The 24228-nt window shown below is 42.9% G+C and overlaps 1 long non-coding RNA gene across 1 annotated transcript; it reads right to left on the bottom strand.

The window, feature by feature from the left end:
* Positions 1 to 1239: 1239 nt before the first annotated feature.
* On the bottom strand, positions 1240 to 7206 carry LOC136555599 (uncharacterized). Its single transcript, XR_010783510.1, has 3 exons — positions 7023 to 7206; positions 4167 to 4283; positions 1240 to 1460 (listed from the first exon to the last, which is right to left on the bottom strand). It is a non-coding gene; the product is annotated as an uncharacterized lncRNA (long non-coding RNA).
* Positions 7207 to 24228: the final 17022 nt, after the last annotated feature.

Genomic DNA, 24228 nt, shown 5'->3' with positions numbered 1-24228 from the left:
TTAAAACATCAGCCTGGAATGATTTCTTACCTCACAAATATTTGAAATTTCTTCCCAGGAGGGAAGATATGAGATATCTTGTGTTGTTTCTGATGAGAGAGGAACTCTGTTCCTGGTTGAATAAACTGTATTTGCTTTGAGACAGGGAGAAAAGAGACTTTTAAAGCCAAAGCTGTAATTAAATGTGCAGCAATTCTGAGAGTATTCATACTGGTAAATGTTATTGACATTTCCTTTCTGCTTTTTCCAGCGGAAACAAATTATTAATACCCTATTGTTGCAATAATGAGCTCTTGATAGACATAGAATTTATTTTTTCTTGTACTGTTTTAGCCCTGAATCTGTTCTCACAAGTGAAAAATAGAGATAATTTTGTTTTATCATCACTGGCAGTGACAGAAAGAGGAGCACAGTGTGGGAACACCATGAAATGTATGGCAAGGCTGTTCTGGAATCAAGGAATGTGAGAACACCATGAAATGTATGGCAAGGCTGTTCTGGAATCAAGGAATACAAGGCACCTGTGCAGCTTGTCACCTTCCAGTCCCTGGAATGGGATGGGATAATCTGGGTAAGCTGTGGAAGCAGTAACTGAAAACCTGACCCAAATCACTAATGATATAGAAACCAGCTTTTAAAATATTTCCTTTCCTACTCCAGGTAGTTGGTTAGACTTGGACTTCCAGTTGCTAACTTGGAGCTCCTGGATCTGCTGCCTCTATGGTGCTTTGGTATCTGAGCTGCTCTACTACAGCAACTACTACACCTGTCCCCTGAGCAATTAGAGGCTTGCTTTCTCCTTTAAGGTCAGTTGGTTTTCTTTTTTTCAATTTTCTAGGTACAGATACTTTAGAACATTTAGCAAAGAACTCTAGAAATCTGGATAACTACTAAATTATACTGCTCAGCCTCTCTCCAGTTTACCACTAATTAAATGTTCTTATGATGCACTGGGACAATTATAATAATTGATGGGTTTTTAAAAGAAGCTGAGTCGAAAATACTTTTCTGCTGGAACATGCCTCATTGTGGAGCTGGAAAATGAAAGGAAATAATGTGATAATATTTTATCATACAAGAATATAGAAAATAAAAATGTCTCAAATAAAAAATACAAAATTCAGCAGTTTGATCTGAGCAGCACAAATCATATCAGTAATGAAATGGGGTATTTTTGTTGTTGTTGTTGTTTGTTATGAAAAATATTTTATGGACAAGCATGACTTGTATGGAGAATTAATATCTTTTATTACATGGGATGATGCAGATGGAAAAAAATATTTTCATAGGCATACAGTACTTCCTTTTCTTATAAAAATTCTAACAAAGCAAAAGAAATGCTATGTCAAAATCCAAACAGATTGTTTCCACTCTTTTGGAAACAAGATATTCAAAATCAGCTGAATTCTCCTTCGGCCTAATTGCCTTCATTGCTGGTTTGGAATGGAAATATATGTTACCTGGGGAAAAAAAAAAAAGGTTTTCAATTCAGCCATACCAGTACATTAGGGATGAAAAAATTCCAGACACCAGCTTTAGATCAAGCTGGAACCCTGTGCCTGGCCACTGAGGCTCTGCCAGCAGAGCAGCCTCCCTGTGCTTTGATCCATTGATTAGGATGCTGGCAGCCATGGCAATGGACCCGACTGAAGAGCAGCCCAGGAGTGCCACTGACAGGGTGGCTGTGCCCTCCTGGGGCTGATGGACAGGGTGCTAAACGTGTCTTGGCACAACACCCACCCTGACAGCTTCCCAGGCTGCTCACATCACTGCCTCCTTCATTCTGCCCTGCAGCAGGGCTCTCCTGGGCTGCTTGGGAGTGTTTACACTTCCCTGTGAACACAGGCCCCCAGTGTTTATCCACACAGTCAGAAATAAAGGCAAGCAAATAAAAAAGAGGCTGGGACTGTTTCCATCTGCTGTGCCCCAGAGCACTGAGCATCCTGCATGCAGCACAGCTGAGACCTGCTGCTCCTGCTCCTCTCTGCTGGGAACAGCCTGCCTTGCAAGGGCTTCAAGCTGTTTCAGGAGCTGGTACCCACACCACACAGAAATACAGAGTCCTTTGTGCCTAATTTACCACTGTGCCTGGCTTTGAAGAAAAGTGGGATGTGGAGATTTTTGCACAAGGCACTGTTTCCTTTTATCATTTTCTTTATTGTGTGCAGGTTGATTTGAGGCATTCCTGGAAGTTAAAAATCCCAAGAAGGAACTTTTTGCTCATTTGCACTTTCTAATTAATTACTTCCTAAAAAAAATTAAAAATAAAAGAAGCTTGGAAACTTTTTTTCTCTGTGCATTGGAGATCTTTTTGACACAGGTAGACATCACTACCTGTCTACTATAAAGCTGCATTTATTGATTCTTGTTTCCTCTCTAGTCCAGGCTCCTTTAGGGCATCTTGGGAATAGCTGGGGCTCTAGAAGATCACTCAGAGCTACTTGCAAAATGATTTGCTGACCTTGCTGGCCCTGATGACCACTCCCCAGACTGACCTTCCTGCTTTTCCAGATCCTTGTCCATTGCTCTCCTGATGCTGTGGGAAGCAAGAAATAACAGCACAAACTTGCCCTGACTTGAAACCCTTTGGGTTGAAGGCAAATTGAAACCCTCTTTTTTCCATGATGTCTTGGCTCCTTTGGATGGGCCATCTCTTACTGTGTTTCTTTCCATGTGCTTTGAAAGCTTTCCCCAGAGATGCCAGAATATATCAGAAATAATTACTAATTTTAAAGTGATGTATATTTTGGATGTGAGGAATGCAATTCAAACTGTATCCCACAGCTTTCCCCTGGAAGCAGATGACAAAATATTGTGGGCAAAATGCAGCATGAAAGCACTGCCAGGATCCTGCTCCAATGGATTTGGTGGGCCTCCTAATTAGCAAGGAAAATTGCTGAGAATGAGATTTTGGTAGGTAAGCCTGTCTTAGTGCTGGTGAGTATCTGTAAACACAACTGTGCAGAGTGCCCTGTCGTGCAGAGGTGCTGTTACATTTGCATGCAGTCTGCAATGTTATTTACATCTAAAAACTCAGCTGTAAATTATTTCTGGCTGCCCTCTCTGCTTCAGGGGAACACATGAGTGCCCTTCCTTACCCAAAATATTAAACCATAGTCAGGGAGTGGCAGTGCAAATGTGTTTGGCTCTCATTTTGAGGTCCCCATGATTCATGGCATCTGAAGTGACATGATGAGTCCCTCAGCCATAGGGAATGCAGCAGATATTGTTTGACCAACCTAGAGGCTTGGAAAGAGAACAAAGTAGCTGTGATGGGAAGAAGGGAGGAGGAGACACACGAGGAAATACAGATTATTTCTGTGAAGAAGAGATGGGCACTGTGCTTGAAGAAAAAGTTGGTACATACAGGACAGGAAATTATGGCACAGTTTTGAAGAATTGAAGACATAATGGTCCATTCAGGGAGGTACCCTTGAGACCCTTCTCTTATTCTGCTACAGGGTGGTAATATGAAGGAAGATAGATGTTACAAATGTGGGTGCTAATATTTCTACTGCTGTGTGGAAATATGCAGCTTCTTGTTCTCTGAGACAACTTGTGAGGATAGCACTCAGCAGGTTTTCCTGGAGCAGACTGACCACACTTATGGGCAGAGCCAGAAAATTCCTCTATTCCCAGTCCAAGCTTCAAATCAGGAGACACTAGAGAACACAGGTGTGTGATATCCTCTCATCCATAACACATCAGAAATTTTAATGTTTAACCTAAGGTGCCTGCTATGTGATAGAGAGAAAAACAGTGTTGGTTATGTTTTACTGAAAAAACCCCACACTTTTAATATGTTTGTTCTGTTTATCTTTACTTAAAAAGAATAAAGCCTCAGGGATAATGGGGACTGCCTGCCTCTTCAGAGTATTTTGTGCCTAATTAATTTTATGTATGGACATGAGCTGCTTTATCTGCTAGATTAGGTATCAGTTCTAATGTAACATTTCTTGCTTGTAGTTTGGGGCACAGGGCACCATTTTATTAGCTATTTTAGATTGCTTGTTTCATGTTTTTATACTTCAATAAAACTCCTGGCATAGTTGCCATTTTCCCTTTTCTCATAGTTGAACAGACAACAATGTAAAGTTTTCAGACAAAAACCCTGGAGGTTTTACTGAGCTCCCAAAGATGAACAAAAACAATGAGCACAGTCAGACCTGTCAGCAGAAGTTGTTTTGTTTCAATGATCACTCCACCATGTAGAATTCTTGCCTCATAACAAACTCAAAAGCAGCATCTCCCAGAGACTCTCTCTGACTCCTCCAAGAAGTATCCTAGGAGAGGTGGAACAAGATTAATGGTTTGTACCTTACTTCTAAAGAGAGACTGATGATTGCCTGGAAGGGACCACAGAAGGCACTGCCAGTCAAAAATCTTCCTTCCTGCAGCCATCCCACAATCTCTGTGCCAATACCCTTGTGAGGATAAGCCAAACCCTGTCACTCACTGAAAGGACTGAATAGCTCAATAACAGCTTTCACCCAAACTCCAATACATGGAAAAAATGTGCATAAGGAAAACCCCATGTCCAGCATCACACAGAGCAGGAGCAGAAGAGTCCCAAAAGGCTGAGACTATGGCAGGCCAGAGGAGGCACTCCTTACATCCAAGCTCAGCAACAATCTTCTCAGAGACACACTCAAAGCACTCTACAAACTGATCTAGGAAAGAGCTTTGACATCAGTAGAGCTTAAGGGCTTGGGCTGAAACTGAGCTTCAAATGCTCATCTCTGAATTAAGGACGATGGGGTAGTTTAGGAAGCAATAGGAGCTTGAGTATGATACACAATATGATATAGACTTAACCTAAGAAAACCAGAAGAGCAGCAGAACTCCCACTGTATACAAATTACTGACTCTATATATGCCAAAGTATGACCTCCAGCTAGGATATAATAACCAGCTTTCATGAGCAGCACTCATTATATTGTGTCCATTATAAAAGTGCAGCTACATGACAGTGCCATAGGCCATAATGTTCTCACTTAGAAGAATTTCAATTTTCTTCCAAGAGACAACATTTCCCTTTTGCAGGCTTATTTTGCGCATCCTGTGCTCATTTTTATTTTATAGGATGGGATGTGGGGTATATTTTTGAGGTTTTTTTTCTCCTAAAGAAACAAAGGAACTGCACACAAAAAAATCTGTCTTGATTTGGGAGGCACAGCAAGGCAAGGACTCAACCAGTGTAAATCAGCATGATGAACACCAGCTGAGGACTTTTGCCAGACAGCTATAAATCTGCTGGATCAAAGTGTTTGTCAGTGACCAAAAACATCTCACAAAAATGGCGTGGCTGGCCCTCTGTTGAAACAACAGAAAGATATTGCTAAATCAGCAAGAAACCTTGGATTTGTTTGTGATGACTTAAAAGAGGTTTTCTCAGTTGTTCTCTCAGCTCTTCTTCCTAAGTGTGAAATAACTCAAGGAACACAAGTATCTGGCTAAAGAGTGGGAGAAACACCTGTGGGATTTTGGATAAAATACTAAATGGCATAGGCAGATCCAGGCAGTCTGGCAGAATTTATCAGCTGTGAGTTACTGCCCTTCATCTGCTCCAACACACTCAGGAAGCCACAAAGATGCCTCCACACGATGCTAGGCCTGTCTTAAGAGAACCTACAGATCTCTACCATACAGAAACCTACAGCTGACAGTCTTCCTCAGCACCCTTCATTCAATGGTGTGGAGATGGAGATAAGGGAGAGCACGATGCCACTCACCTAATCCTGCAAAACCTAAAAACAACTGGGAAGAACAGCATCTCCCTACTGCCTAGCTCCTTCTTATTAGCCATAAAGGAAGTGGAAAGGAACAAACTCTAAAAGTTTTGGTGTTTTCATAAAGGCCTGGCAGTCACTTTCCCTACAGAGATGCCAGTCTGGGTGAGTTCATGGCCCAGGTTTTCACAGAGTGTGGGGAAAAGCATGGGAAAGTCTGTCCCCAGAGAGACAGGACAAGCAGGTTTCCACTCCAGCTGCAGAGTTATCTCTCTGCTGTTATCTCTCTGCCCAGGCAGATGCAAATATTCTGTGATACATCTTCCACTGATGGCAAAGAACCCTCCTGAGGACTCCCTCTAGGATACTAAAGTTTTCCACACAGCCAGGAAATATTGTCCAAAGCTGCCTTGAGGGCACATTCCTGTGAAACCCAAGGCAGAGCTCACACCAGTCCCTGTCTTCAGTATCACAGCAGGGAACAAGCACTCCTCAAAGCCTTGGCAGGGATGGTAGCTGGGTTAAATCTGAGGAACAGATTCCCCAGACCAGCTCACTGTAGGGGCACCTGCAGTCCCTGCTCAGCCTGGCTTCTCTGTGGGGCTCTGGTGGGTCTGTCTGGGCTGGAATTAACTTTCCCCACAGCAGCCCTGCTAGTGCTGTGCTCTGTTTGTGGCTGGCACAGAGCTGACAACACACCAGTGTTTTGGCTGTTGCTGAGCAGTGTTCCCACAGCATCAAATCTTTCAATTCCTCCCTCAAGTACCCATAGGCTGACTGTGGACATGACCTAGGGCAGTGATACAGCCAGGACAGCTGACCAAGATGACCAAAAGGCTGTCCCATACCATTCCATGTTCAACAAAAAGGTCTTATAGAAAGGGTAAGGGCAGGGCATATGTTATTAAGGTATTTGTGTTCCAAAGCAACCACTACACATATTAATATCTACTTCCCAGAAAGCAGCTGAACATCATATGGGATGTAGTGAATTTGTATTTTTTTTATGGCCTTTGCTTTCATACATGGCCTTTGCTTTCTTTCCTAAAACTGTCCTGACCAACAAGTTTTTCAGCTTATTTTCTCACTGTTGAAGGGAGGGACTGAGAGAGGAATTGGGTGGGCACCTGACAGACAAGAACAACCCACCACACAGAAAATGTCAATCAATGGTGCCAAATCTATACATAAAAAAGGTTGTAAGAAGTGAAATGGCCAGTGGTAAATGAACTTGGCAAAGAATCAAAAAATCATTACACAGGAAGAAGGAAAGACTAGGGAAGGCAGACTCACCTCTAAATCATCAGTAGTAAAGCCAGTAGTAAAGCCATTAATGGAGAGTTTTTGGTTTCCTGGTTTTTGGGGGTCATTGCTGATTGGAGAGTTTCAAACAGGCATGTTAACAGAGACATCACATTGTTGTCCTCTCCTCTCCAGGATGAGAGCCCTTCTCTGCCTGCTTGATGGTCCCACTGTCCTCTCTCTGCCTGGCCTGTGGGACACATCCCCAGATCAGATTTCTCTGTTCTGTCCCATGCTAGCAGCCCGTGCCAAAGTATCCCAGCAACAACCATACAAACTTTGGGGAGTGATGGGAAGACCAGGGAAATTTTGTCACACTCCCTGAGTAATACCAGTCCTTTCTTGCAGTCCCAGTTTCCAGCTAAACATTTTTTGCCAGTCTGTACTTTCCTTTAAAGCCCACTGTTACCAATGCAATTCAGTTTTTCTGATTAGGCTCTGTGTGTCTGTGTGATTTGTACTGACAACCTCTGAACCTGCTGGCCAAAAATATTGACAGATGTCAGAGCTGTGAAGTTCTAACACTTAATGAAAACCCTGTCAATCCTTCCAGTGAGAAAATCTTGGCATGAGGCTAATCTTAATGAGCAAATGCTTCAAAAAGTTTTGCTGGGCCACTGGTGGGTTTTTATTTCACTCAAATAATCTCCTTCTTTGCAGCACATTTGGGTAAGATTTTTTTTTTTCCACTGAGCTAAGAACTTGCTTGTGCAAGCAATCCTGTGAAAACATTAGGAAATTTTCATGATGGCAAGGAAGGATACCCCAAAGATACCCCATACTCTCTACAGGTGATGTCAGAGACATAGAGGTTTATATTATCATTTTTGACTGGTCTACTCATCTTCTTCAGGCAGGAGATTTTATTTTCAGGTGAGATGGCAGACCTTTAGCATATGGTTGACCATTAGGATTCATGGTTGATTCATGACACAAGATGAAATTAAAAATTGTTTCCAGAGTTCCTGAGCTCTACCTCTCCTACATTTCCCATGATGATTGTTACAGCTGTACCTGCCCTAGTAAAAAAGCATCACCTGGGGATTCACTAATAAGTTCAAGTGCCCAGGAGAGGTGTGGGAGGATGTGCTTGTTGCAGGTATCTCCTGTCTCCAGGAGGAAACACCAAATGTATTTTAGAAAAGGTCTTTCCATGCATTAATTAGAGCAACACTGAGTCACCCATCTCATTAAACTGCTGATAGAGATCAGCAAATACTTCCTTTGCAAGAATTTGACATCTTCCAGGGGCTGCAGGTAACAGTACAAAGAGACATATTCACACCCCCTCTTTTACTGAGAACCTCTGTGAACTGTTTTCTGATGGATTTAATGTTTGCTATCAGCTTCTGCAGGATTAAACATGGAGGCTGGATCCCCTTCCCTGTATCCAGGGCACATTCTTGGGAGCTGTAAGCTTGATGCTCTCCCCATCTGGCCTGGTGGCACAAGGATGTGAGTGCAGTGGGATGTTTAGCTGGTAATGTCCAATTCCTGCAGATTGTTTCAAGCCAGTGGCAGGAGGAAAAAAAAAAGGAGGAGAAAGAAAAGGCCATCAACAACAAACCCTCAGCACTCTTTAAGTGATCGTGTTTCTCCATATTTAAATTCTAGGAGAGGTGAAATGGCAGTTTTGTGAGTCTCAGGCCTAAATGATGAAATGAACCCCACTAAATCTTCCAGGCTGGCCAGAGGGTGAGATTGCTCCTTCCTCACTCCTCCTCTTGCTACTGTAAGGGGAGCAAAGGAAGGAGATTCACTGTCCCTTCTGTAATCCTAGGCTGTCCGCAGCTTCCTTAGCTGAAATTCTCATTACAGGTTTGATGTCCTCTTTGACTGCTGGGAGATTGTAAAACAGCTTTTCCTGGTGAAATATCAAACTCTCTTGAAAAAATTTACATTTTTAAATAGAAAAACAATTCATTTGACCATGTCCATTAGAAGTTTTTTTAAACAAGTCTAACAAAAAAGAAGCTGGAGTTGGTGATTTCATTTCTTATACATTTTTAAATTAAATTTCTGCTTAATTTATAGAATGTGCGATATGCTGTTATGCAGAAACTGAGGACCATGTCATAGCTCATTTAAGATTTGGTTTAGTATTTTAGGAATCATGAAGGTGTCTGTGTTAAAAAAAGAGTATTTTCATAATGGGCAGTAATGTGCACTTGAGTCTCATAGGGCAGCACTCGTGTGTGTGTCCCCCACCCTTTTTTTCTTCTTATAAGTCAAAGCACAAGTTAGACAGCCTAAGTTACATTTCAGAACATCACAAAACTCCCTTTGGCAGACAACTTATTCACACTGGAGAAAAAGCAATTTTCCAGGTTCAAAAATTAATTAAAAATGCCTAATGTGACTCAAGAAATCACACACTGAACCCCTGTGATACATTTTTAATGAAAAAATACTCCTGAAATTCATTCAATATTACAGATTTATACCCTCCAAATAATTCAAAGCCACATCTCCAGAACTACCAATGATCTAATCTCCCAAACTGAAAATTATATGAAATAAGGCATTTGACATTCAGTAAATACTCCAATATATTGTTAAAAAAAAAAAAAAACAAACAAAAAAACAAAACAAAAAAAAAAAAACAACAAAAAGAAAACAAACCCAGGGAATAAAAAATAGTGGTAATTAGGAAGACTGAAGGGGAATATTTCATTTGATATAAATCAGAAATGACAGTTCACAAATGATTCAGTGCTTCCATTGTTACACTTTAAGAGTTTTGTAGGGCGTACAGTGCTGCTTGCTACCAAATAACTCCACCCCAAATGCAGTTATTTGGGATAGCAGGTGTGGAGTTTCTGTATTGATTTGGTACAGGATGACAGCAGCTATTTAGAAACAGTAAAAGATCTGTGAAGTGACTTGTGCTCCAAATTGACTGTATTTTTTGATGGGTGTCTTGAGACACCTTGGAGGGACTTGGGTTTTAAGGATTCACCATGCTCAGAGCTCTCTCAAGTGTGTCTGATAAAAGAAGTTGTGTACCCAGAATTACTAATGAGGATTTGAAGATTTGGAATAGAAATGTGCATAATAATCCTTAAAAGGGCTCAATTTTTAAATCTACCATTGCTGCCTCCTTCTAGAAAAACATCTGTTTCTCACCCTGAAAAATCATGTCATGTTTTTTTCATCATTAATGTTCTTTGAAAATTGAAATTTAGCACTTAGATGCCAGTGTCATTGAGAGGTTAGATGTGTCTTTTAAGGAATCCTTTAAAAATTTGTATCCTGGTTTTGTTTGGGCAACCACAGAAGCAATGAACATCTACAGGAATGAACTGAACTCCCCTCACTGAACTCCAGGGGGGTTCCTTCCATGAAACCCTGATCCTCAGCACATGGAAAGGATGCATAAATGAGACTTTATCACAGGGGAAGACAAATATTTGTAAAATGTGGCCAAGATGACAATATTTGGAAGTTACATGCTAGCTGTGGATGAGTTACTGGCATCACTCTCAGTATAAATTGTCTCTGGTTAAACAGGGTTGTGCACCATCTGTCAGGGTTGCACCTACACATTCCTGGGCAAAGCAGGGCAACAAGAAGGGGCTTGAACATGTTGTTTCCTTGGACAGATGTAGTGCTACCCACTGCCCTGTTCTGCTGCCCATGCACTTTTATCCATCAGTCTAACACTCCAGTTAAAAACAATCCAGTAGAAAATCCAGAACTCTTGGGAATATTTGTCTGCTTATGTGGTGTTCCTTTTCCTTTCATGCATTTTATTCTTTTCTTTAAAAGGTTGATAATATCCAATTGAAGCCATATCTTAAAGATGACTTCCTGTTCACCATTGCTACTGTTAATGAAGCCCAGGGTTTGAAGTGATTTTAAGTTCTCCTGTGTAAAAGATGACCCATCTGGCATTTAATCGAAAATCAAAATTTTTAGGAGCCATTATGAGTCAGGGAAGTGAGAAAGAGAGAAACAGATACATATACACAGTGGCTTGTAGCATGTGACATAGGTTGCAGTCAGGCTGGTAGAACATCCTGACCTCAATGATGTAAGTGAGGCCACAGAATTTAACCCATGAAATGCCTAAGATCAAAATGATAAAGAGAATAGGGGGGAAAAAAGAGAAAAAAGAAAAAAGAAGAGAAAAAGGAAAAAGAAGAAAGAAGGAGAAGAAGAAGAAGAAGAAGAAGAAGAAGGAGGAGAAGAAGAAGGAGAAGAAGGAGAAAAAGGAGAAAAAGGAGAAGAAGGAGAAGGAGAAGGGGAAGAAGAAGGAGAAGAAGGAGAAAAAGGAGAAGGAGAAGGAGAAAGAGGAGAAGAAGATTGTTATTATTAATAATAATAATAAAGGAAGGGGAAAAAAAGAAAGAAGAAGAAGAAAACCCTCAAACACTTCCCTTCTCAGAAGTGGGGGGGCAGGAAACTCGTGGGTAAAATTTCACCTTCCACTGTAGCAGATGCAGCCTTGCTGCACATAGTGAAACCATGCACAGTGTGCATGAAGAGCAATATGTGCACTTAGCTGCTGCAGTGTAAATGCAGGCAGAAGGGAGAGGTAAGAGAAGGGGAGAAAAGAAAACAGAAATACAATTCCCATATCTCTGGGAGTAACAATTTTTAACATTTCTTTTGAATAGCAACATTAAAAAATCACCCTAAATCTTCCGTATTGAGTCAAAAGAGCAAGACTCAGCTTTTTCTGCAAGGAGATTAAAGAACCATCTCCAAGAAGGCAGAGCTGTTGTTTTTGGCCTCCCATAGTGTGTAAAGCAATTTCTCAGCACTGGCAGGGCACGAGCAAAGCCCAACCCACCTGGTCTGAGACTGTCCCTGCTCCCACCAGGGCTCTGGACAACCTTCCCTCCCACCTCCCACTGAATCCCAGGCAGAGCTGAGCCTGCTCCATGGCAAGCAGTGGCCATTAAAACTCCAAAGATCTCAGCTGGCTCAACTGTGTGTTTATTCCAGCTGGAGATCATTTCTCCATAGCTTCCTGATCCAGAAATATTCAAGTTTGTGACTTCTGGAAATCCCCCTCCTCCTGTTGAAATATGGCATTTTAAAAGACATTTCCTTTATCTGTGGGTTTTGAAAACATGCCATGGGTCTAAAATATTTCTTTTAATGGTTATTCTTTTTTTACTGAAACAAAAGTCAATTTTCACAAAACCACAAATGTCTGTGGTCACTCAGGCTTACTAATACTTTCCACAAATATCTCAGACAGTAGAAAATAAAGGAATTTGTTTTAAATCCTGGCACCTGAAAACAGCTGCTGTGATTTTTTGATATTTTTCATTAATTGCTTGGGAAAAAGAAATTGGATGCACTTTTTTGCAGTATTTCTTGAAGGCTCCATCAGCCTACCAAGTGATAGGAGATTAATAATTGTGGAAAATTCAGTGCAAATTGACAAACAAAATTTAATTAGCTCAGAAAGTCACCTCCTAGAGTCAGGTATTAGACAAATACATTGTTTGTGCTACCTGAGCAGGACAATGAATGAATGCTTGTTGCTTTGCTGGTAAACAAATGTCATTTCTGGGATGAAAAAGCAAAAATCTCTATGTGGAATGGGGTGGGCTGTGCAACAAAGGATGCTGGCACAGCCTGGCCCTGCTGAGCAGGTGGGAGGACAGTGAGCATCAGTCCAGGCACTGAGGGAAGTGTGGTGGTGGCAGAGGACACTCCCAAAGAAGGTGTCACCTGAGAGCCCATGGTGAAACCCCCATGGCTTCTCCTTCCCCCCAGCTGCCATAGGGAGCAGGGAAATGCACTTCCCAAGAAAACAAGGTGATTGATTGACTCTGGGCTGTAAATTCTGGGAATCCTGCACTGCTCTGTTGCTTCAGCTTGACCACTAACTGAGAAATTCAAGAGATTTATGGCAGTTTCCTGCACAAGGCAGGGACAGGGCCTGAGGAGCCCCTCTCAGAGGAGGCTGGGCTGAATGCAAAGCTGCTGGGGGTGCTGACTAGTTCAGAGCAGATGTTCATAATGCTCTCTCACAGCACTACTGATCCTCAAGCTTTTGTTCACACATCATGTGGTCTTCATGGCATTTTTACTTTGTGTTATCCCTTCCTGGAAAACTGAGCTCTAAAAGCCTCTCTTGTTGTAAGCAGCTGCCCTGGATTACTGTGGGGAGAACCCTTTGAGAAAGAGCAGCACATGATCTGTGCTCTGGGCAGATGTGAAGGTCCCAAATCTGTGCCTGTTGCCACCACAGCTGTGCTGCAGCTGCCACCACCAGCATCCAGCACTGCTGTCTGCAGCACACCAAAAGGGACTCATCAGGTAGGACAGAGTGAGGCTTGATGGCAGCAACCTCCTGGACAGGCTGAGAGGGTGCTTTGCTTCAAAAATTCCTGTTGAAGAAACTTGCTACTCCCTTCACTACATGTGCAGTCAGTTCTCATGCTTCTATTTCCAGCAGGCAACTCCCAGTGCCAGCCCAGTGCTGCTGAGCAGAGCCTGCACCCCACAGAACCAGAGCTGCAAAGTCTGCTAGTCAGAGAGGAGCCAAGGCCTGGCTGGCTGTGGAAATTGAATTGTTTCATCATGCCTGAAGCATGGAGAGCTCTCTCAAAGGCATGGTGTGGGGAAGAAGGTCTCTGCCTCTGGGAATCTCTGGCTGCTGCCTATTCATAAAGAATCTTTTTTCATGTTTCTTTTTTTCTTTTAAAAAGGAAAAAGTACAGAGCAGCATATGCATTTCTACTGTATAAATCACAGAACCACAAAAAGGCTGAGGCTGCAGGGGACTTTGGGAGGTCATCCAGCACTAACCCCTTGCTTAGGAAGGGACACCTACAGCCAGCTCCTGAGGACCAGTCCAGATGACTCTTGAATATCTCCAGTGAGGAAAACTTCCAGATGAGCCTGGGTGATCTGTGTCAGCATTCAGTCAGCCTTGCAGTTAGGAAGTGTTTCCTGGTGTTCACAGGGAACCTCCTCTGCTTCAGCCTTTGCCCATTGCCTCTGGTCCTAGCACTGGGCACTATGGAAAAGAATCTCCATCTAATTTGTACCCTACCTTCAGGTATTTATCTTTATTTATAAGATCCTTTCAAGCCTTCTCCAGGCTGAAGAGTCCCAGTTCTCTCAGCCTTTCTGTATTGTGTTTGCAGGGTGTGTCCCGACAAAGACAGGAATGATGCATCTGACTCCATGTTCTCAGAAGGCTAAATTATTACTTTATTATACTATATTATACATTAAAGAATACTAAACTACACTATACTAAAGAATACAGAAAGGATACTTACTGATGCTAAAAGATAATAATGAAACCTTGTGACTCTTTCAAGTCTCAACACACCTTTGTACTGATTGGCCAATGAGTGAAAACAACTCACAACAGAATCCAGTGAAACAATCACCTGTGGGTAAACAATGTCCAGACACATTCCACATGAGCAAAACAGAGGAGAAGCAAATGAGCTAAGAATTGTTTTCCTTTTCTCTGAGGCCTCTCAGCTTCCCAGGAGAAATATCCTGGGCAAAGGGATTTTTTCAGAGAATGTGAATGCCACATTTCTGCCTATCAAAAATGCTGCATTGTTTTAGTCATCTTCATGGCCCTTTGCTGGACTCTCTCGAATATGTCCATGTTTGGCAGCTCAGCTCTGGATACAACATTGCAGATGTGTCTCAACCAGTGCTCAGAATAAAAGAAGGGTCACATCCCTCATCCTGCTGGCAGTGCTCTGCCTGATCAGGCCCAGGACACCATTGTCCTCTCTGTTGCAAGCACATGTTGATGGCTCATGTTCAACTTGGTGCCCACCAGGACCCCCCTGTAGTGCACAGGGGATTTCCATCTGTGGTTTCCATGGTGTTTTCCACCAGCTTTGGTGCATGAGGTTGTTCTTTCCTTTTGTAGAATAACTGATCCCATCTTTCAGAAATAAGTCCTTTGAGTAACTTTAAAGCAGAGAAGAAACTCAACAAGAGGCAGAAATACATGCCAAAGTATGGGAACAAATAGAGCATCACTGAGGGCATCCCTGCTGGGGAACTGAGAGTGAGGAGCACAGAGGAAGAGGAGCTGTGTCCCTTTCCCTGCCCTGCCTGGGTCCTTTCCTTGCTGTGTTAAGGTTGCATCCAGACCACGCCCTCACAAAAAATGACATGAGGTTTGCTCCAGGACAAAAAACTTGACTATAGTGAAAGTTGTTGAGCACCCTTCCACTACTTGCTGGGATTTGCAGGGGGAGAGCTCCACCAGGCATGCAGCCAGATGGAAAAACCCAGGAAGAGCCATTACTATTTCTGCCTAGGAAAGTCCCCCTTGGAGCTGACTCAGGAAGAGTTGTGACAGTACAACTTCCCTGGCAGAAAAGGTCTTGCTTTTCCAATAAAATATTTCACAAGTGGTCATCAGTTTACCACCTTACCAATTTTGAAGGCATTTTTAATGTGAGAAAAATAGAAACAACTTTCAACTTTCCAGTACTTAGTGTTGACAGATTAGATGAGTTTATATCATATTTTAATTTGCTGTGTATGTGTTGGAGCAATATTGCAGTAATCTGGGCTATAAACCCTTTGCTTTATCTTGTTTAATGTCCTACATCTTTGGGAGTAGAACTGTCATTTTAGACCAGTCCAGAAGATTCCCCATTAGTCTCAGTCCATCCTCTGGGAATGTTAAATGGAGTCAAGGGAGAGAGAGGGAAAGGAGCACAGACTCAGTTATAAATATAGGACATTCTTTTTTCTATAACTGCAAACTTTTACACAATAAATGATGTCTTCTGAGTCTGGTATGGATTATATTGGGCACATATATTGTCAGTAAGAGGAACTCAGGAGTTTTCTGCAGGGAGTTCCTCTGCTTTTATTAAGATTAAAAGAAATTCACTTATAACTATGCTTAATTGCCTGCTGCCTTGACATAACCTTTGAGAAGAGTGAGGGTTCCTCTTGCTTTCCAATAGCAGAGCATCCCCAGAGACCCTACTACCACATTTTCCTTCATCTGCAGAGGTGCACTGAAAATTGAGGATAAGAGCTTTCAGAGTCAAGCTATGCTATAAAGAAGTTGAAAGCTGAAGACTAATGAGGCTTAGAGAGAAAACCCCTGTGCCTTGGTCCATAGATCTGAAAGGCTAAAAATATCTAAATCTCTTCACTAAGGGGGAAAATTATGCCTGACCTACCTGGTGACATTATGTGATGGAGTGACTGCAGGAGGCAACAAGGGAAGACTGACTGATGCCACCTGCCAAGAGCTCTGTAAGGCCTTTGACACAGCATGACATGGTTATCTCCAAGTGGAGAGACGTGGATTTGATGTGGATAAGGAATTGTCTGGATGGAGGCAGCCAGAGAGTTGTGGTCAATGGCTCCTGTGTCCTGGTAGTCTGGTGAAGAATGGTGTCCCTCAGGCTGTGCCTTGGGACTCTTCCACACCTTAATCAGTGACACAGACAGGGAAACCTTCAACAGATTTGCAGGTGACACCAAGCTGAGCAGAGCAGCTGACACAACAGAAGGATGGGATGAACATCCAGAGGCACCTGGACAAACCTGAGATGTGGGCCCACAAGAATCTCATGAAGTCCAACAAGGCCAAGTGCAAAGTGCTGCAACTTCATTGGGCAATCCCAGACTCAATTTCAGACTGGGAGGAGAGCTCATTGAGAGCAGTCCTGCAGAGAGGTTTTGGGGTTCCTTTTGAGAGAAAAGCTGGACATGACCTGGCAATGTGTGCTGGCAGTCCAGAAAGCCAACCACATCCTGGGCTGCATCCAAAGCATCAAGGGAGGGGATTCTGTCCCTCTCCTCTGCTCTTGTGAGACCTTCCTCTGGACCTGCTCTTACAGCTCCTCAGCACAAGACATGGACCTGTTAGAGCAGGTCCAGAGGAGGGCTGCAACACCTCCCCTGTGAAGACAGGCTGAGAGAGTTGGGGCTATTCAGCCTGGAGAAGAGAAGGATCAAGGAAGGCTTTATGGTAGCTTTCCAGTACCTAAAGGAAACTACTAAAATGATGGAGAGGAACTCTTTACATGAGCAGATAGAGACATGACGAAGGCTTCAGAAAGGGAGATGTAGATTAGACGTTAGGAAGAAACATCTAATCTAGGCTGATGAGACGCTGGATCATGTTGCCCAGAGCAGTGGGCATCCCTGGAAGTGTTTAAGACCAGGTTGGATGGGGCTCTGAGCAGCCTGGTGTGGTGTCCTTGCCCTTAGCAAAGAGGTTGGAAGTAGCTGATCTTTAAGTTTCCTTCCAACCCAAACCATTCTATGATTGTAGCTGAGCAGGCAGATGAGGGCTCACCTGGAGAGGCAGAGGGCCAAGGGATGCCTGAGAAATTACAACAAAGCAGTTGTAATTTCATCAGTTTTCCTCCAATCCCATAAATGCACTGCCTCAGTGGCTTTCTGTAAATGTTGTACCCCTTGGTCCCCTGCAGAGACTTTTCCCCAGAGCTCTCTGCCTGTGCATGCCCTTCATGTAAGGCCACACTGTGAAAATGTTGATTTTCCAGGACATCTGCTGCTCAGGAAAGCTCTTTGCCATGCCCAGGTATTCTTCTGCAGCATGCCCCTCTCAGGTGAGTGTCTTCATGGAGAGCCAGGCAGACTAAAACTCCCTTCAGATGCCTCTCCTTTTCCTCCTGATGATCCAGGTGTTGAAGGAAGCAGGCTGCTCCTACCCACAACTCACAGGGAAAGAGAGAACAGGCTGAAAAATCTGAAGCTATAGATCAGACAGTAGTTAACTGGATGCCTCTGGTGACATCTTGAGAGACCCAGAGAGGCAGGTCTCCAGAGGAACTTGAAGTGCCTGCTGTCACAAGTGAAACATCTAAGTCTTAAGATGTCTCTTGCATCAAATTGGATCTCTGGTTCCTCTGTGGAGAGGTCAGCTGTGTTTCAAGCCACCAGAGAAGCTGCAGCAGCAGACAGTGATCTGCACCAGGGGAGGCTGGGAACAGTGAACAAGGAAAGAAGCAGAGAAGGGGATTGTGCAGAAGACAAAGTTGATAAAGAGAGATGGAAGATCAAAGTGAGAGCACAGAGGGAGGACGACAGCAAACCAGGGCAAGAGACAAAGAGGCAGATTGGGAGAAAATGGGAGGAGACTGAAAGAAGACAGAAACTGGGACAAGAGAGAGGGGTAGGGAAATTAATTGAAAAGAGTATGAAAAAGTGCTTCCTGAAAAAGGAGATGGAGAAAGGAGCAGAACACAGTGGACCAGAGGAGAAAACAAACAATACTTCCAGAACAGCAAATATTTCCATGGAAATAAGATGGAATTGGAACGGGGTATGGACCCTTACTTCTCCCCAAGTTGAATGAATAGAAAGATATGCCCTCCCCAGCAACAGTTCATCAGCAGCAAAAGATATCTCAGACCAAATAACCATAAATGCTTCTCTTGTTCTCTTGTGCTACAGGAGAGGCACTGCCTCTCCTGGGAACAAAACAGTCAAAGCAGCCTCTTTGAGACCTGAGAACACATTTCAGCCTCATATTTCTAAGCATTCAAGAGGGAAGGACAGAATGAAATTAAAGCCCCTCTGCCCTAAGCAGGAATGTACAGACAATTTTTCTTGTAGGGGTTTGGTTTCCTTCTAGCTCCTACACCCAGCTGGCATCATAGTGGCAGCAATTACAGTTGATTGAACCCATTGCTATTCTGTGTCAGAGATGGTTTAAGGTCTTGCAATCACTTTACTCAGCACAGTTAGGAGGTGAATTACTCCAGAGTGGGATTCCTTGATAGCTTCAGTAGCTTGAGTTTTAGTGAGAACCTCTCTTCCGTATGACAGATGCTATTTCTGTTCTTTGTTCTTGTGAGCAAACCCTTGCTATCTTCTTACCCCTCCCCTTTCTTTGTAGTCCTGGTCAGAAAGTTGAAGTAAAAACCTCCCTCTCTGGCTCTGGTTGCATTTCTCCAGTCCTTCCTTGCTCCTGTCAAAAGATACAGCATCCCAAAGCTTGTTTCTCTCTATCTAACAAATCCATGCCAACCTCCCATCTCCATTTCCTGTTGGCTTTATGCCCTTTTGTTCCTCTTCCCTTTGCACTTTGCTGCCAGGTACAGGAACCAAGGCATGACTGGTACACCTTGGAGCCCAAAGCTTGGCAGATCTGTCTTCTTCCCTGTGGTGCCCAGCTCTGTGGCTTGAGGGAGAGCACATCACTGCAGCTCAAGTCAAGAAACGTCCTCCACTGTTGATTATCTGGTTAGAACTACCCATCACCAAGAAGTAGAGCAGTGATGGCTACTCACTTCTTAGTTTAGAGTCTCTTGTACCAATTCTTTTTCAGGCTATCTAATTATGTGGTGTTTTCCTTTTTCTGAGTTCATTCCCTTCACCCCAGGACTGCAGGAGCAGTTTGATACACACATGAGCTCAGCATCACATCATTTCCCAGTAAAAGTAATTCCTCAGCTCTATTATCCTCTTTCATACTGCATCATTGTAGTCCAGAAATCCACCTTGCTGTCTCTCCACAGATACCACCCAACAGAGCAGATCCTATAGAAAAAATGTCAGCCTGTCATTTCAGTCTAGTTGAGGATTCAATTAAAATTTGGATGACAGCTGCAAGTAGCAAAGAGCACTGCTCAAAACTGCACCTGCAAACAAGGCTGAGCTAGAGCATGCCCTATGAGTTGTGTGGTTCATCTCAAGCCTGGTACAGCAAATTTAGGATGCATGAACATATTGCAGAGCAATAAAGCCTTTAGTCCCAAATGCTGCTACCAAGAAAGATGGCAACATATAGAGGTTACAAAGAAGGAGGGAATTTCAGGATGAAGAATGGATCTACAATGAGCTACTGCTTTCTTGCTCACTGCCCCAAGTCAGTTAAAACCAAGCAGAAATGCCTACCTGCACAAACACCCTGGCCATTAGGTTTAGCTTTTCAACCCACCTCTCTTATTTGCTGGATCTAATTTTAGACACTGACAATTTCTCAGCCATGTTTTCCCTCTCCATCTGTATAATTATTCAGGCTACTAGGTGCATGTGGTGTAGATATACCTAGTCTCGTAATTATTAATACTTAAACATATTCTCTTCACCATTCCTATTTTTTTTTCTGCAAAGGGATTGACATATAGAACTTTTTGAAATTTAATTTACAATCAGTTTAGATCCAGGTGCTTTAAGATGAAAAATCTTAAGTACATTGAAAATTCTGTCCTTCCATCACTCTACAACTACAGTTATGAGGACTGTTTACTGATGGAGAGGAATCCACATGCATCCTGGAATGTGCAACAATAGAAATTAAATACATCTCAAAATAGGTCATTCAAGAAATGGCCATTATTTTATTTTAAACAGACAAACACCACTGCCCCATCAAAGGCAAGTCAACAACAACCACGTCAAAAATCAAAGTACAGTAACAACAAAAAAACCAAACAAACTACTAAAAAGTTTGCAGATCCTAAATAGAATTCTTTATTTTGCTGCCAGTTCAGAGTAGCTGGGTGACAATAACCAGAGCATCCAGCTTGCTGCAGCCTACAGGACTAGACCCATTTTCTATGTGAGGACACTGAAGAATACATCAGATTTATAGTGCTTTGAAAGCACACACAGGAGACTTTTAATTACCAAGGCCCCAAAGGAGGTATAATTGGTTTCAGAATTTATGAGCAATAAATCCTTCTGCTTGGTTATTTGTTAATAAGTTCTGTGGATGATACTTTGCAGTGCCTTTAGTGCCTCCCCTGTGTGTTGTGGTGATGGAAGTCCAGGTTTTGTGTGTTGGACAGTTGGGGCATCAGTAACCCTGCAAACCTAGGTATGAAAAGGGTGATGTCTCATGCTGAGGCCAGAAAATATTGGTTGGGGGGGTCAGGAAAAGTCCTGCATCTCTGCACCTTTCTTCTGTGTCATGGTCTGTACAAATGGTGAGGGAAAGGATCAGGTGTTTCTTATTTTGGTAAGGCATTTGAGTAAGCAGGGTTGGAAACATCCAGCTGTAGGAGGAATGGCTTATTTTGCTGATTTGCTACTATTTCTACTGACCAGCAAAGTAGATCTGTAAAGCAAGTCACATTTTTGCATCCCTATATCTGTTCTACCATTAGGTCTTCATGAACTTCTCCAAGCAAGTCCATCTCATGAGCAACAGCTCTCCATGAACTGTGGCAAGTTGAGTCCATCCCACAAGTCTCTTAACACCTTGGTGTCTCCCAGACACTGATAGTGTGTCCAAGCACACCTGTCCCCTCCCAAAGACATTCTGAACCCCAGGAGAACAAACAGTGCTGTTCACATGTCACTGAGCCCCCCAGGTGGGGTGAAGAGCGCACAGGTCATTCTCTGGCTGCTCCCTCTGTAAGGGTTAGACAGAGCCACTATCACAGAACAAAACCACAGCAATCACAGGTAATTTCCAGGTGAAGAATGCTGTGGTTCATCGCCATCATTACATCAGCAGGGAATCCCCTTGGGGATCAGAATGTGAGCAGAACACAATTAGATGACAAGGAAGTCCTTTACCCAAAAAAGGGTTTAGTTAGGGTTGGTTTAAAAAAGAAGGTGCAATGAATTGTAAGGTTACATTCAAGAATGTTTTCCTGAAAGCTGATTCCACAGAGGTTTTGATGATTGTCTGTAACCAAATCACTTCTTATTTGTAACCTTTTATGTCTATAGCATGCCCTTGCCAAATTTAGACTGGAAGATCACTTATATTTTAAAAGAAGATATGACAGGGCAGGCAAAAACTGGATTTTTATGGTGAGTTACAGCCTTAAAACATTGGAAAATAAATGGATGATAAAACCCTACCACTGCACATCTATCACTGCCACCCAGCCTAGGAAAAGGATCTCACTGCCTTGACATTGTTCCCTGCAGCTCTCTTTCTCCAAACAGCCCTTTGTGCAACAGGAACCATACTCACTGATAAAACAGAAAGAATTTGACTTTTCAGAATCTAATTTATGGCTGCCAGTAGTGCTCTCACTAGTGAGTCCTTTGTTTCATTCGTGTTGGAAAGGGAAAAATAATCATCAGCTTCCTGTGCTGCTGGGTACATCTGTGAAAGAGGAGAGGGAAGGGAAGGGAAGGGAAGGGAAGGGAAGGGAAGGGAAGGGAAGGGAAGGGAAGGGAAGGGAAGGGAAGGGAAGGGAAGGGAAGGGAAGGGAAGGGAAGGGAAGGGAAGGGAAGGGAAGGGAAGGGAAGGGAAGGGAATCAGCAGAAATTTCATCTTTGCAGAAGGTATATTAGGGAAATAGTCTCTCCAAATAAAACCTATGAGACCTTATTGGGGTATTATGAAGGACATGCCTCTCTCATTGCCCAGCTGTGTGGGGTCCCTTAGTCTCCTTTGCCCATTCATTTTTAGAGGTGACATATAGCAGCAGTCACAGACTCTCCTTCAGTATCAAATGCTGCTTTTCCTTTGGTCCTAGAGACACATATTTTGAATTTGTTTCCCATATATAACTGAAATGACTGAAATGTCATCTGTCACTGCAGTATGAATTGGGTTGGTAAGGCAGCCTTCAATCACACCAGTGCCAATGAAGAGGGAAGGAGGAAGTGCACAAGGCTCCCATTAAAAGGCTCTCATGCCATTCTTTGTAGTGCAGCTTTGCAACACATTTGAAGGTGAGCTGGAGATGAGACAGAAAAGTCCTGACAGGATTTATCTTCAGCCCAGAGAGAAACAGGTCTCAGAGACCTGTTTCTGAACTGGTAACAAGAGAGCCTTGTTGTCATAGGTATGAACATTAGCAGTGGCAAAGGCTCGCAAGGGCCTAAGCCAGATCCAGTGATCACATTGTTCAGCTGTATCAGCTGACTTCTTCAAACAAAACCTAAGCCACCTCCAATACTTGGTCAAAAGAGGGCACAGGAAGAAGATAAAATGAATCTTGCTTAAGTAAAGTAGAATGCAAAGAAAACAAACCCTGAAAGTTTAGTCAAACAGAAAGGAGAGGGGCTTTTTCTGGACAGTTGTCAAATCCTGATCCTCTTTCACATCTACAGCAGCAAAGGAATTGCCAGGTGCTCTGACCTGTGCCCTGAACCACATCAGTGGGCATCACTCACAGCGTGTGCCTCCAGCACCTGGACCAAGCTGATCTGCAGGAAGGTGAAGCTTAATCCTCTGTCTAATGAGCTGAAACAGCAGAGTGCTCCATTTCCTTCAGCCATAATCCAATTTCCACATATGGAATAATCCACTTTACCTTCAGACAATAATTTTATCCATCAAGGGTGAAAGAATGAAGCAGATCATCACTTTACTGAATGAAACAACCTATTGGTCCCTAAAAAAGCCCATGTCCACATGTGGCTCTAGCTGCTAACAGAGAATGACTCTTTGTCACTGTTCCTGTCCTTTAATGCATGTCTGTATTCCTGCTCCACTGTGATGTCAGTGTCACGTATTTCCCAGACTCCCTTTTAATCTTATTGTCAATAAAGTAGTTTGATCACACCCCCCTAAAGTAGATTCTGGCTCCTCACTCAAGGATGTTATTTTATCTAGTTTTGCTCAAGACAACTGGCAGAACTTTGTTTACACATTGGCTAAGAAGCTCAGAACCCCCCCAGATGTCTGAGGTTAAGGATGGAGTGAGTCAGTGCCCACAACTAACAAGATTATTTTATCCACCTGCCGTTCTCAAGGTGCAGACAATGAGAAGACCAGATTATTGTGTGTCCTAGAGTTTATCTACTGCTGTGGTATAGAATTTGTACTGTGCATCAGAGACTAATTAGAATAAAACAGAGGCACTCCTACCCTCCTTTTGCAGAACAGGATAAATCACTAGGATGTGGGGAGTGATCCAGGACTTTCCCCTTCACAGAGTGACAATAGTTTTACAAATTCAAAGAACTGCCTCCAAGAGGCTTTGCTGCAATTGCTACAGCAATTAAGACAAGGGGCTGCACCACGGCTTTCTTCTTGGAAACAAATGTGAACACATTTGTGGGGTGTGCTTTAAGGTGTCCAGGGAGAACATCTAGGCTAGTTCAGGCATTGCCTCTAGTTATCTGGATGTATACCATGGTTTTGAAATCCATACAATACTTCTCCTTGAACTTAGATTAAAAGGGAGCATAAAACACATTAAACTTGGTTTGGGGAGCTTAGGCATGAAAATCTGTCACATAGTTGTTGAGATTCTTGCACCAAGTTGTTGATCAGAAAGTCACTGTGTTATTTTAAAACAGTTAATCTATGTCCTTTGAAGGAAGGGAATGACTC

The sequence above is a fragment of the Molothrus aeneus genome, chromosome 1, assembly GCF_037042795.1.
Source record: "Molothrus aeneus isolate 106 chromosome 1, BPBGC_Maene_1.0, whole genome shotgun sequence".
Lineage (NCBI taxonomy): Eukaryota > Metazoa > Chordata > Aves > Passeriformes > Icteridae > Molothrus > Molothrus aeneus.
The sequence above is the reverse complement of the archived record's forward strand: the minus strand, read 5'-3'. Positions and strand labels throughout refer to the sequence as shown.